The sequence below is a fragment of the Haemaphysalis longicornis genome, unplaced genomic scaffold (genome assembly GCF_048455015.1).
Source record: "Haemaphysalis longicornis isolate Haplotype H1 unplaced genomic scaffold, Haemaphysalis longicornis Haplotype H1 scaffold_10, whole genome shotgun sequence".
Classification (NCBI taxonomy): domain Eukaryota; kingdom Metazoa; phylum Arthropoda; class Arachnida; order Ixodida; family Ixodidae; genus Haemaphysalis; species Haemaphysalis longicornis.
The window spans coordinates 59,114,889-59,129,087 of NW_027526204.1; the positions used below are offsets into that span (position 1 = coordinate 59,114,889).

The 14,199-nt window shown below is 45.9% G+C and overlaps 1 long non-coding RNA gene across 1 annotated transcript in view; it reads right to left on the reverse strand.

Annotated features, from left to right (window-relative positions):
* Positions 1-965: 965 nt before the first annotated feature.
* The window catches only part of LOC144157758 (uncharacterized), a 60,064-nt gene continuing 46,830 nt past the window's right edge, over positions 966-14,199 (reverse strand). Inside the window, exons 3-6 of the long non-coding RNA XR_013319852.1 lie at positions 13,778-13,848; positions 7,899-7,982; positions 2,327-2,389; positions 966-1,162 (exon numbers count right to left, since the gene is read on the reverse strand). This is a non-coding gene — a long non-coding RNA (uncharacterized LOC144157758). The remainder of the gene's footprint in view (positions 1,163-2,326; positions 2,390-7,898; positions 7,983-13,777; positions 13,849-14,199) is intronic.

Consider the following 14,199-nt stretch of genomic DNA (forward strand, 5'->3'; position numbering starts at 1 on the left):
AGCCAAGCGAAGCCAAGCCAAGCCAAGCCAATCCAAGCTAATCCAATCGAATCCAATTCAATGCCCCTCGCGAGAGAGTGATTTGATTGATTGATTGTGGGGTTTAACGCGCCGACGCAACGCAGGCGATGAGGCGCGCCGTAGTGGAGGGCTCCGGATTAATTTTGACCACCTGGGGATCTTTATCGTGCGCCGAAATCTCGTACACACGGGCGTTTTTGCTTTTCGCCTCCATCAGAAAAGCGGCCGCCGCGGCCGGGAATCGAACCCGCGACCTCGTGCTCAGCAGCGCAACGCCTTAGCCACTGAGCCACCGCGGCGGGTCGCGAGAGAGTGTTCGCTATCGGAGAGGAGAGGGGATGAGCGGCGGAGAGCGCAGCTGTGGACGCCGCTGTGGGGAGGTGTGGACGCCGACGACGGCGCTGGATGGAGGGACAAGGCGAGTGAATGAGATGCCTTCGCATCTAAAAAAGCCACATAGTCGTGAGTGCAACCTGTGGGCTCCATTAGTCATCTGTCTTGCTTTCGCTAGCAATATGTGTTTAAATGATGAGCATTAACAACTCTGTTTCGGGTAAAACTAAGAAATGGAGGGCAGGGAGTGGGAGTTTCTAGAAACGCCGCTCCTCCTAACCCAACTTTCAGCAATGGTTGAATATTTTGAGTAGCGCCGCAGAATTACTGGCGATTACAAAATTTACTCTCGTGCCTTAGTAAGTACAACTGGCCACAAAGCCTACATACAAAATCACCAATCGCAACTTTAGAGGCGCTTCATGGCCAACGTGGTTGCCACTTCAGTGGTCGCAGACCAAGACCTTTGCAGCGGCAGAAAGCCTGTTTCTTTCACATATATGCGCAGCAGTGCATTCGACGTAATACGGGCCAGAAACACGGCCACCCACGCGCTGCCATGGACACATACCGAGACAAAGAACGTTGTTCAATACATGCTTCGCAAAACGTAGAGAGAGCAGGCCAGTTGTTTATTCTGAACTTGTGGTTGTCTTTGTTGTTTGAGGATTTCTGGTCGGCCTAGGCTCGCACAGGCTGGTGTAAAATCGATGAACACGATCACAGTGATTAAAATATTCCAATCTGCATGCCTTGGACACATTTGTAAGGCTTCTGTCATATACATACATTTCACACAATCGCGTACCTGTAAGAGAAAACTTGTTATATTCTTCGGTTGCAAAACTTCGAGAAATCGGGCTTCACTCATACATTTCTTTTCCGCGCAAACGTTCTTGTTATTAACTCTTAGTATTTGCGGGTTCTTGTGATTCGAAGTGGTATTGTCCACATACACAAAAAACAAAGATAATGTTCAAATCGGCCAATTTTCCTTACGATGTACTTCCTAAGATAATCTGCTCGCGCTAAGTACTTTACCCTGTGGTACCTATTAAGTCATGCTATATTATAGGGTCAGTTAGATGTGGCGAATTTCTTCCACACGTAAAATCCAGTTGGTGCGTGCGCGCAATTCAGCTTCAGCGTTTAATGGCTTATAACAAAGTATATTGACATATCTTCTATAGAGTAGCCATAAAATTGTTTATAAAGTTATTAGAAATCGGAATAAACCTAAAACAGATCAGCATTATTTTAAACTACTCCACGTTTTAGTTATAAAAACGCAATCTTCCAATGTGTTTTATATTAGTGAAGTCTGAAGGACCACAGAATTTATATTTTCGTATTTGCGATGTGACCTACACGTCGCTTTTCTGCAGCCTAACGGATGCCATAAATTTTTGCAGCAAGCATTTTATTCATCTGCACACATTTTGCTTGCTGTTCTTTTGGAGCAATATTCAGCTGAGCGCCTTTATATCAGTTAGAGGCAACTAGGCTAGCGGTGGGTGAGCATGTGTTGCCAACTCATAATCCCGCTACCCAATGTTTTCGAACAGCCTTTTCCATGTTATAACACTAAATACACCATGACACCTTCATCTCAGCTGGTTAGCTTCTAGTACGCTAAAAAGTTACATTTAGGCACGGTCATTTCGCACCTCCAGAGCTGCAATTTAGATGTATCAGTACCGCCAGGCAGTGTTTAAATATGAAGGGTATATTGCTGACCGAACAAGAGGAGATCGTCGCTACAAGCTTCTTTAGGCAAGCGTAATGGGCCACGTCATCGGTTGCGTTCTACTACAGTGCTTGCCAAATATTTGTATGAGTTCCCAAAGTGAAAGCACACGCTTACCGTGCAGATCGTGTGCAAACCGACTGCGACACTACCACTACCGTGATGATGCATTCTAAATCGTGCCGAGGGTAATGTGAGATCTGGCTTCGAAGCCAGTTAACTCACCACGATTTGTATCTTCTTGTTCAGTCACAGCAGTATCCCCAGTCCTGCTTGTTAACTCCGGCGCTGTAAAAATTTACAATGTATTAGCAATTTCAAGTGTTTATATATCTTTATCTATATCTACACACCACCTTGTGTGCAGTCGCCTCGCCCTGTTCATGCAACGTAATTAGTTCAATTGTAAGGGCACGTGCCCAGTGCCTCTTATGCAAACCGTACACGATCATTGCAACCAAACAGAAGGCTCTTTTATCGCCTTTAATGCATCATACCTTTTATTCAGAAAATCGGAGAGAATTTTATTTCTGCATGGAAAACAAAACCAATGTTCAGGTATGATATTTCACGCCAGACAAAATCAAGATCCGGGTCTGATAACAGAACAATAGATGATTTTGTACGTGTCACCAACTCCGAATGTCGGCCACCTGCCTGAATGTTTTTTTTTAGTGTGGAGTTTCAGCAGGGCAAAGGATCGCTCCCGGTGTGGTGATGGTGTACGATCAGTGCAATTACGCATTTACGCAAGCAGTTTTGTCGCCTCGGACAAGGCTCAGTGGTGGCGGCAACCTACAAGGTACGGTACCGGGACCGTTCCTCTGTTCGGCTATAACTCTACAATGAGGCTTAATACCGTACACAACATCCATAGACAACAAAACGTATTCTTTGCAACAATGTTTATGGCTAAGGTTGTCTAAACACTACCCGCTAAACCACCGCCAAATTACCCGCCGCGGTGGCTCAGTGGCTAAGGTGTTGTGCTGCTGAGCGCGAGTACGCGGGTTTGATTCGGGGCCCCTGCTGTTCATTTCCTTGTGAAGGCGAGAATCAATAACGCCCGTGTGTTCGAGACTTCGGTGCATTTTACACATACTGAGGTGGTAAAAATTATTACGGAGCCCTCCACTACGGCGCGCCACAGTGCCTGTCAAGCGACCGCGCGTTAAACTCTACAATCAATAAAATCACTGCCAAAGTGTTGGTTTCATACCTATATTTTGATCACCTTTCTTCAACTACCTTTTAGTAATTCTGAAACTTTCTTCCCTGTGTGATTTGTGTTCTTTTCCAAGTCCCCACAATGCCTTCGCAGCTCTTAGTGCACGAATTGGAGGTATAAAATACTCTAGGAGCGAGTGGCAACTTGGTGAATTAAGCTTAGACTTTTGAATTAACATAAACACATCCAACTCATATTTCACTGATTTCGTACCACCATGGCACCTTCGTCTTGTGTCGAGTAACCTGTCTTCCATCCAAACTGACAACACGGTACCAAGAAATGCCATTCTGCATCAATTTATGTCTCTGCAGAAGGAATACCAGTGTACAAACGTTTACAACGACGCCTCTAAAAATGCCTCAACCGTGTCGTGTGCAGTGCATGGACCCAAGTTTAATGTTTCAAGGAAGATTAATGCGAATTGCAGTTTTTTACAGCGGATTCATGTGGAGTTTTACTCGTCGTAAACCAGCTCGTTAAATATCCTATTCAGAAATCAATCATTTACACTATCTCCCTTGACGTCATAAGCCCGTTATCACTCCTAAAAACCCTCAAAAACCACGTCATGAATATTGTTTTGACGACCATCACGCCAGCACATGCCTCAAATGTTGATGTGACTGTCTGCTGGATTCCAGGTCACCCTCTCATTGGCGGAAATGAGCTGGAAGATGAAAGAGCAGTTGCTGCTGCACTCAGAAACACATTATTCATAACAGCAGTAACCTACACCGACCTCAAGCCACACATAAAAGAACAACTTCGTAAAACATGGCAAACACATTGCAGTGAACAGACAGCCAACAAACCACACGCATTAAAACCATAGTTGCGACGATGCAGAACTGATTCACACAATAAATTAATACAAGTTGTTTTAGCTAGACGGCGTATAGGCCCCACTCATGCGACACGCTCCCACCTGCTGACTGGCTATTCAAGATCCCTCTGCAGGGGATGTGGAGAACAGCTATCCGTTATTTACACTCTACTTCCATGTAATGCACGAGACACAACACGTCCTACTCCGGCTGTGGGACTATTCGTCGAAAGGCACTTCGTAATAGGCAATTTGTTGAAATGACGATACGTCCCTTCGAGGAATGGGTTCAAAAGGCTGCGAAGTGTGCTTGTTGGTACTGGTTGATTTCTCTAGTGTACGAAATAACAGACCAAGGCAATGACACAACACAAGCACAGTGCCGACTAGCACAATTTCAATGAGGAAGCGCCTTTCCTCAATGAACGCGTCTTGTGGTTTAATGAGCGTCCAAAGTGACGCAATATACATTCATCATGCATTGATGCAAGTATATCTTGAGTCATTCCTAGTTTCCTTATCTAAGATCAAATAAGAGCTATATCACGGTTACAGAGCACTATTTCCGTGTAACCAAGGACAACGCATGGAGATTATGGAAACAAAGTTTACTGTAGTGAACTGTGCACAAAATTGGTCACCACCCCGCCCTGCAGAAAATGCATGTCCAGCAATGCTGTTGTAAACCGCTGCAAATGGTCTTCGAAGAGGGAACCAAATGTTTGACGTGGTCTTGGCGGGCTTATCGCTGCCGCTCGGCTAGAGTCACTACATAAGGTACAGAGTATCGGCACTCTTTTCTTCTATTGTTCCGCGCCGCCACCATGATCACTGGTCACTTCGCAATACGTGACATTTGTTTACACTGCGACTGTTCATGGCACCGCCATTTTGTTGTTTATGCGTTGTAGTCTGCCAACTCTGTTAGGCTTAGCTGGTCCTCCCTGCTCTACGGCTGCGCGCGACTGACGTCGTTCCGAAGGCGACTCAAAGGGGACGCTTATAACAGCATTTCAGCAGCAGGAGTGTGCCCAAAGATGCTGTTTTGTGGCATATTTGGTAGTGTTGTTAACAAACGTCCCCGTCGATGCTAACGGCGAGGCCGTGAATGCGGGAATCGCGCAGAACCGATGAACGACAAAATGGCGGCTGTTGCTGACTTGCGTGTCTCAGTACTCTAATACCTTAACCACTGACCCTACGCTAGGCTTCTCGGGCGACATATGCTGGGTCCTGCATAGGCTGACGCAACCGCTCTATTTAGTGACACTAGCCCTGCCTATCCTGCAAAGATACTCTGCAAACATAATCTTCACCAGGAACATTTGGTCAGGTGTCCCCATTGGTCACAGGCTCCTCACCATTCTTAATGCGTTTTCGATGCATGTTTTTGTGGCTCCCTTAAAGGAATTGAACTCTATGCTGTACGCCTGATTAGCCTGACGTGTGGGCAAGGCATCTTAGGCCTTGGCGACTTGGCGTTTTTGGCCACGGCGATGAAACCATTAGGGGTAGAGGTCTACAGCTTTGCTGTAAAGCTCTAGAATACAGAAGCGTTCAAGAATTCAATAGAGCGACGTCTACAAGCAATCGCGCTGAATCAAGTGGCACTTCTGCTCAACACATTTATCTGTAATGCTCTTGTGACAAAACACATGAAGAAATATTCATACAATCCCGCCTGCGCTGGCTTTCACTTCCGAGAGAGTTTTCAGACAGCTAACCTGGGTTTGGTCTGGAGCGTGGGTGTGGTTATAAGTGAGTTTATTACCACGCAGGTTAGGGAATTTAGTAGCAATCTTCGCTTTGCGGTTCCCTTTTGTTCCACATATCCAGTAGATGCTTTGTTCAGTCCTTAGGCTAAAAATACATAAAAACAGTCGCGAACCAGCATTTCCTCACCTCTTTATGTCCTCACGGCTTCCAGGGAAAATAGACCATTACTTTATAGCGTTCCGCAAGAATCTTTATCTTTTTAATCTTGAAAGTTCGTTCTATAAACTGCAGGCTTACTGAACCACTCATTTTCGGCCTTTCGCGATTAGATGCCCCTAGTGAACGTGTTGCCTACCCTGATAGGAGGGCTATTTTTGTCTTCGGAGGCGAATGGATTTTTGTCTTTTGGGCATACGCGTTCGATGCCATTTTTGTAATAGTTCGCTGTGCTTTAATAAAAAAACGGGACATCTTCACTAAAGCGAAATCTCGGGAGGGGCGAAGCATGCATTTTATTAGTGTATTCAAAGAATACAAGTCTCTCGCTACTTTGCGCGTGCTGATTGGGTGCCGGAGAAGGGAAGGGATTTGGATGACCCATCTGCACCAGTTTGCGGTAGGTGCCGGAGGCAACACGAGCACCGTGCAATGCCCGCGCCTCGCCCTGGTGGGTCGTCCTCTGATAAAAAAAATTGGGCCCATCTCCCCGCGAGGGGGACTCGAGTAAATGCGTCGCATAGGGGGTGGGTGTATTGCGTGAACGTTTAGTGTTTGGGGAGTTGGTGGTAGTGAATGCGTTGTATCAGCAGCTTCTTGACGTAGTTTGAATAAGTCAAGGATATAAGGCGCGTTCGTAGCCTCCCATTCTGTGTCGGCTTTGTGGCGCAGTGGGTAGAGCACAATGTACATTGCGTTCCGCCCGCAGGGTCGAGGGATCGAAACCAGGCGCCGGATAGTATTTCTTTTATATAGTGTAGCGGTAGGGGTGCGGACAACGATGGTGCGGACTACGACGGACGTCAACGCGGGTGACATCGTGAGTTACTGAAATGCTCTGCATTTAAAAGGACCTGCACAAAGTACGTATGCCTTCTCTTTCTTCGGCTGAACACCCGACCCGATAAGGTATCGCGTCGAGAGCCAATGGGCACCTGAGTGTAACAGAAATTATATCGCATATAAAAACAGCTTCTGCTTTCTCTTGATGATTGTTGGAGCAGACGGAGAGCGTTCTACAAATCTTTGAATCATGTCAGTTTATTTTGAATAGGCTTTATCTATTATACAGTGTCCTTTTAGTACGCCTCACGTTCTACAGCTAGGCGTTCGAAATTCAGTGCCCGTGTGTTTTAGTGCCTTGACTACAGGAGACGATGACAGCCCGACCCCCTGAAATGCCTCTCTCATAAAATCTTTTTTCTACGAATAGCCCTGTGAGTAGCTGCCCTACGTAAATAACGTCCCTGCGACTAATTTTCCTATTACGAAGTGCCTTTTTAAGAATTGTATTTCGAAGAACGCTCCATACGCGTCCCACTCCACCCTTTGTTTTCCATGTCCAACGATCCTGTGATAGCTAATAAACGAGTTTTCCCGTACTTGTCAGAGATTAGCTTTCTACAACAGATTTTATGTTATAAAAAACCAAAAACCTGCCCTCTACAACACCTATCTTCATTGTCTTTTAATTCATTGCACTTGCTTTTTTAGATACATTAGTATTCCCCTCTAAACGACTCTAACTTTTGTTGGCACTCTCTGCCCTCGTTGCCTTGCGCCACTCAAACCAATAATCATAAGTTGTGTCGTAAAAGGACGAAGGGCTGCCAGCCGGCACGCCAATAATTAATCTGATTTGTATGGAACCTGCATGCCCTGAAAGCACTTCACGCTTCCCCTTGTGCCCATGCTTCAAAAGCTGAATTTCGAAACGTCGGCACATGGCTATTTCGTTAAATATTGTACCGATTATTTTGTGTTTGCATGTCCGCTATGCGTTAATAAAGTGAACAACGCTCTATACTTACCTGATGTTTTGTTTGTAATTGTGAAAACTGCACACTCCGTCGAGTTGCTTCCGTATTGAAGTGTGAATTCGTTGCCAGGCTCCCCTTGAAAAAACGTTGTCAAATTACGGTCTAAAGTCAGTTATGAAATTTTTTTTTAAACATGTTTAGGTAACCATCATAGTACACCAACTCAACGAAAATATCGATCGCGCCCACCGTTGCCCTTGTTTTTGCCCGGCCTGTACAGATCGGTACAACACTTCGCCGCAACTTGCCATCAGTGCGGCGCAAAAAACCCCGTGCACCAAACAGGAGTAGTGAAGCTGTTCGGCACTATGTCTTACCCTTTCTTCCGTGTAGGCTTAGATCTACTCGGTCCTTTTCCGTTATCTCAATCCGGCAACAAATGGATTGCGGTAGCAATCGACTGCGCGACGTGCTGCCCTAATACCAGGGTTCTTCGTAGCAATTGTGCCATGCATGTCGTGTATTTTCTTCTCGACGTAGTCATGTTGCCCAACCGGGATCCCTGGCAGTTACTCACGTACCAAGGACGTTCTTTCTCATCCAAAGCCATCGAGGACATTCTCCGCTCTTGTTCGACCCGCCACAAAATACCCACCACATACCATCCTCAAACAAACTGTTTTAAGTGCAATGCACTTCTTAAGCGACCCTGAACCGGCGTCCACCGGCGATGTCCGCGCACGTGGAGATGGGCGCGCGCAGCCTGGCCGCTGACATAGCACATACCCACGTGGGGGATTGGCCAGGAATCTCCTCGTCTTCCTTGGCAACGGGGGGAGATGGGCGCGTGCTGACTGGCCGCTGATATGGCACATACTCACGTGGGGGATTGGCCAAGAATTGGGCGTGAGAAGGGCTAATGCACCTGCTTAAAGGAGTACTGACACGAAATTTCAAAGCTGAGATCCGCTCTAGCAATCAAGTACAACGACAACACAAATAGGTGTCTGTGAATAAATGCATCTTTCTTTCTTTGTAGTTGTGTGTGTGCGTGTGTGATCTCTCTTTCGCGAACATTACCGAACCGCGCAAATTCAACTCGTGCATTCGCACTTTCACATTCTTCCCCTCGGGGAAATGCGGGGACTTTTTTGCTCGCAATGTATGTGTCGGCTGACCGCATTGATTGGAATATCCTACAACAGTATGTACCATTTGCCTGCATCAAGGCCTGCACAGTGCAGCTGCATGTACACTTTCTACTTGTATGGACATGAACCGACGCTACCCATGGACACCCTGCCACACGGCATTTTCAACCCATCCGCCGCCTACGCAAGCGATGTTATTTTCAGGTGCAGAATAGCACGCCATATTGGTCACATTCGCCTCTGAGACTCTCAGGTAGCGCAAAAGTCCCACTAGGACCTGTACTACCGTACGATGTCCTATCCGCCTGGTTCGTTCGTCTTCTTCTTGGCACCTTCACGACGCGGAAATGTCCTTTTACATTGTACGTAAAGTAAATTTGGTGAGTACCCTTAGGACATTGTCGCACTTTATAATAACAATGCATTTTTGTTTATGTCTAATAGAAAGATAAAACTCACAAAGCGCGCAGAAATAGTATAAGTAGCGAGTCGGATACACAGCAAGAACAATAACAAACAAGGTTTACTTACGTAGCTGCAACGGGACTTGCCTTCATCAGAGTACAGTTACATGATTTTACTGTCATATACATTTGTAACACATTTCATATAGAGCATTGCAGAAAACTGTGAGAAGGAGCGGAAGATGTTTCGGAAACGCAGAGTATGCATGCAGTCGGGCTACGCCTATGTTACAACAACAACAACCAAAAAAAGGAAAAAAAAGGGGGCAGCGAGAGAGAAAAGGGGGTCGTTTTAACAAAGCAGCGTTCAAGGTTGCACCATGACGGGGCAACGTACGCGGCGTGGAGTGCAAGTTCAGACAATGCGGGAAACTGGACAATCGTGGTTTCAAAAGGAAGGGAAGAGTATACAGTAAGGGATTCAGTGGCTGGGGAGACTGGTTGGAGCGGAAGCGAAGATGGATGTGCCCCCTACGGATGAAGAGAATAGATACGGGGCACAAAAGAGCATTGCACAGAAGCTAGCAGCTGAACAGGAAATAGGTAGGGTTTATATATCACAAATGGTTAAACATTCTTAAGTGGTGGTGGGAACGAGGCCTCCTTCCCAAGGACAAATGACATTGTTGAGCCGCATTACGCTAATAAAGCTGCTGTATTTGGAGAGTTTTTGCGAATTCTGATAGGAAACTCAAGGGTAGGATTAATGAACATAGTTATAAAAATTATGAGGCCGCCAATTTTAATCGAGGGATAAGCACGTTAGTTTTTCGTAACTTTCATTAATCCCAAGTGTCGCTGACCCAAACTTATAAATGAGATAAGTTTCCCGAGCCTCGCGGTCGTAGTGCGTTTTTTAGGCGGATTCTAAAATCGTTGCTTTAAGATGTTCAAATGCATGCCCGGGAGTACTCACAAGTCTTGACAGGGGCAAAGAAGGGCAGCTTTTTGCATGAGAACAGTGATTATTGAACCGTATTCCGAAGGGCATTTCAGTTTGGCCGATATATTGTTGCCTACAAACAGTGCACTCTAGAAGGTATACGACATTAGCGGAGTCACAGTTAAAGTTACCTTTTATATTTGCGTAGTAGTCTGAAGCCCTGCTGGTGGCACGCTGTGTAGTGGTCATGTGTGGGCATACTTTACATCGGGGTTTATTGCAGGGCACGCAGCCAGTAGTTGCCGGTCGGTTGATACGAGAGTTAGTAAGAAAGTCGCCTAAATTCTTAGTACGCCGTTAGACAACGCGTGGTGGTTCGGGGAATATGCTTTTTAAGCGGTCACTTTGCATTAGGATATTGTGACATTTTTTTAGTAGGATTGACACTCTTGGAACGGACGATAAGTGGGTTAAAACTAAGTTAGTTTGCGGGTTACCGTTCGGGGCTTTTTTCTTACAGATTTTGTTACGGTCTAATTGGTTGGCTCGCACAATAGCGTCGTCGATAACTTTTTCCGGGTATTTTTTATTCAGAAGGGCGATCTTGAGTTCTCGACAGTTTGAGTCAAAGTCGGCTTGGTTTCAGCAAATTCTCCTAAATCGGTGGGCTTGGCTGCAAGGTATTGCTGTCTTGCAGTGTCTGACATGGCTACTTTGGAAGTGGAAATGCTGCCGCGTGTCTGTCGCTTTTTGTACAGTTTTGTTTGAAGCCGACCATGGGAGGCTGCTAGGCACTGGCCTGGAGCTTTGCCAGTGCAGTTACCTCTCGAAGCGATCCTTTAATTTCCACTCACATCAAGCTGCGTTCATCGAAAGAATAAAGGCACGCTTCTGTCGCAGTGCACTTTTGTTTTGCGGCGCGGGTATTGTGACATGCAACTCTCAAGTGCTATTCTTATGTGATGTTGCCTTCACAGCTCAAATAAACATGCGGTCTGTAGCTGACAACTTTTCGGAAATGTAACGCGACTTTGTTTTTTACCAGCTGCCATCTCATTTGCGATAAGAAGCGCAGGCCAGGCTTGCGAAATCTTCACTTCATACTATGTTTACATGTTTTGACTCATAACAAGGATCAATGCGCAAAAATGGTTTATTTCGTTGTTTCATTTGGTGGTAGGTCTATTCGGGCACTCCACGAAATTTATATCATTTTGAGAGGTTTTGAAATCGTTTTGAAATTAATATCAATTCCAAACCCTTTGCACTCTGTGAGCTCCTTCTGTACTAATAATTGCCGTTGTTCTTTCTTGATTGCAAATATTTTTTACTAAAACCCCAAACGTAAACAGCAACACGGAATATTTACAGAATGCGCTCAAATTGGTTTCCGCCAATAGCGATGAAGAGACGAAGGCGTCCTTTCGTGGAGTTGATAGTAGATGAAAGCATCGGTCTTGAATTGTTGTCGAAAAAGATTCTCCCACGCCACTTTGTATCCTCGAGATTGGCTGGTTCCGCCTTGAAAACCCCATTTGACATATCCCCATAGAATAAAGTCCAAGGGTGAAAAATCTGGCGACCTAGGTGGGCATAGTGTGATTTCACCACGTCCCCTTCAACAGGTTGGGAAATTACCAGCCGCTGAAGAAAAATAAAGCGGGACTACGTCATGCTGGAACCACTTTTTTTCAGCGTAGAAAGTGGTAACACTGAGGTAAACTCAGAGACGACGCCCTTTAAGGTGCATTCTGTGTAGTTCTTTTTATTAGGTTTTCATCGATGAAGTAATGGACAAAATAGTGGCAGTTATAAACGCCAAAAGTCACGTTCTATGACCACCTTATCCGGTTTTTATGCTCACGAAGCCAGTGGTCGCACCAATAATGTCCGTTGGGCAAATTGACAATCCCATCGCCGCAAAATTGGGCCTCCTTAATTTAGAGCACTCTGTTGAGAAATTCTGGATGTCCTTTGCATTGACAAGTTTGCCAGTTGCAAAAAAGCGAGCCGTTTTTGTAAGTCACTTGGTCTCAGATCTTGGTGAAGACACGCATGACATTGGTGATAGCTGTGTCTTGAAACTTACCACGAAACTAAAGCTGGGCTCATTTCATATGCGCTGGCGATTTTCCTTACGCTTTTCTTCGGCCTGACAGTAAGGTATGTCAGCACATCGACGTCAAAATAGTCGGTTGCTCTTGCTGGCTGCTTCCGTTTCTGTGCATCGGCTGATCCAGTGGACATAAACCGATGAAATATTGAAACCGTACGTGGAGCGAGCTGGGACACGCCGCCCAAGAAATCTGGCAGCATGCAGCATCAATGCCAGCTGCGCGCCCTTTTGCGCGCTCGGATAAGCCAGTACAATGTCCACTTTCTCGGCAGCGGAGTACTGGATTTGAGCTGGCACTGCCATTTTCACAATAATAACGCTGCGACATTGAATCCTTGATCCTCAAATGGACGAGGTGACTCCAGTGGTACGGTCTTGGCTATGTCGTACGCACGCCAGGTAAAGAAGCATTTAAAGGAAGAATCCGCAAGAACTACGTATAAAAGCATGCAGCCACAGCCGCGAGGGCCCTCCTTGCACAGCAAACAAACATTTCCTTTGTCTCATGCGCTTCCTAACATGCAGCGATTATAAACGAACAGCAGATGAACCCAACGAAAACATTAACGGATGGGGACGCCTCACTTCCAGCTCGTCTGGTGGCCACGTCAGAATTAAGACAATATAAAAGCAAAATCCCGAAAACGCCCACTAGGGCTCCTGAAAAGAGCGACCATGTGGTGGGCAGTGGCTAGTCCTTGCGCCTACCAGCGAAGCAAAAGATAACGCCAGCGGCGGTCAAAGGAGAGTATTGAAACTCTTTAGCCTGGGAAATCACCAGAGACATTTCGAATGGGACGCCACAGTCACTGCAATAGGTCAACGGACGTTGTGTTCGCACTGGATTTCAAATGCCCCATTTTGGACGCGTTCGGTTTGCATGTGGGACTTGCACCTGGACTTAACTTTTAATTGAGCTGGTGAAATCGCAGTAAAGGGATCACTGAGGTCACTTTTGAAGCAACCTTCAGGTGCGTTTCTGATATGGCAGCTACAGAATCGCGTTCTGTGAGCAATAGCGTCCTCAAAATTTCTTCTTGCGCTCCCGGTTCCCAAAGCAGAACCTGATTACATGACTGGCGCTCATTTCACCGAAGTGGTTAACAGATCACGAAGGCCACACGAATCATAACTAGGCGTGCTCTATGTCTTTTATACAAATCGTTTCGGCGGTGGGCAATAAATATGCGCAAAATTTTCGGTCAAGTTTCAAAATTAAGATGCGGCTTTAAAAGCTACCACCGGACGTAATTTGTTGTATTTCCAGGTCTGCTTTTGAGAACACTAATCCAGGAAAGTCCAGTGTTCCTTCTCACCTGACATGTTGACCACAGTCATATAAGGCTTGCTACTGTTGCCCAGTTGTCCATGTATTAGCTCCCGAACTCTGAAAAATGTGTACCAACACTTATAAAAACAAAGAACACTGGCATCAATTGTGTGATCTTTCCTGCTTATTCATTGGAAATTTTTTCTAGATTCGCGCTCTCTGGTATTTAGCGTCAGGCCATAGACCATCAAATTCGTTTCCACGACGACTTCACCCCGCACGGCTCTTCCGCATCTTTTCCCCATTTTGCGTATTTACGGTCTCTGAAGAAGTCCGCCATGAAATTGTTTGACCAACACTTTCAAGGGTACTTCTGATGTTGGCGATCAACATAACTCTCCTCAGTGACCTCATTTGGACACACGGTGCACTGGGATGTGCATAGCAACTAAGTAAAACCCATCCGTT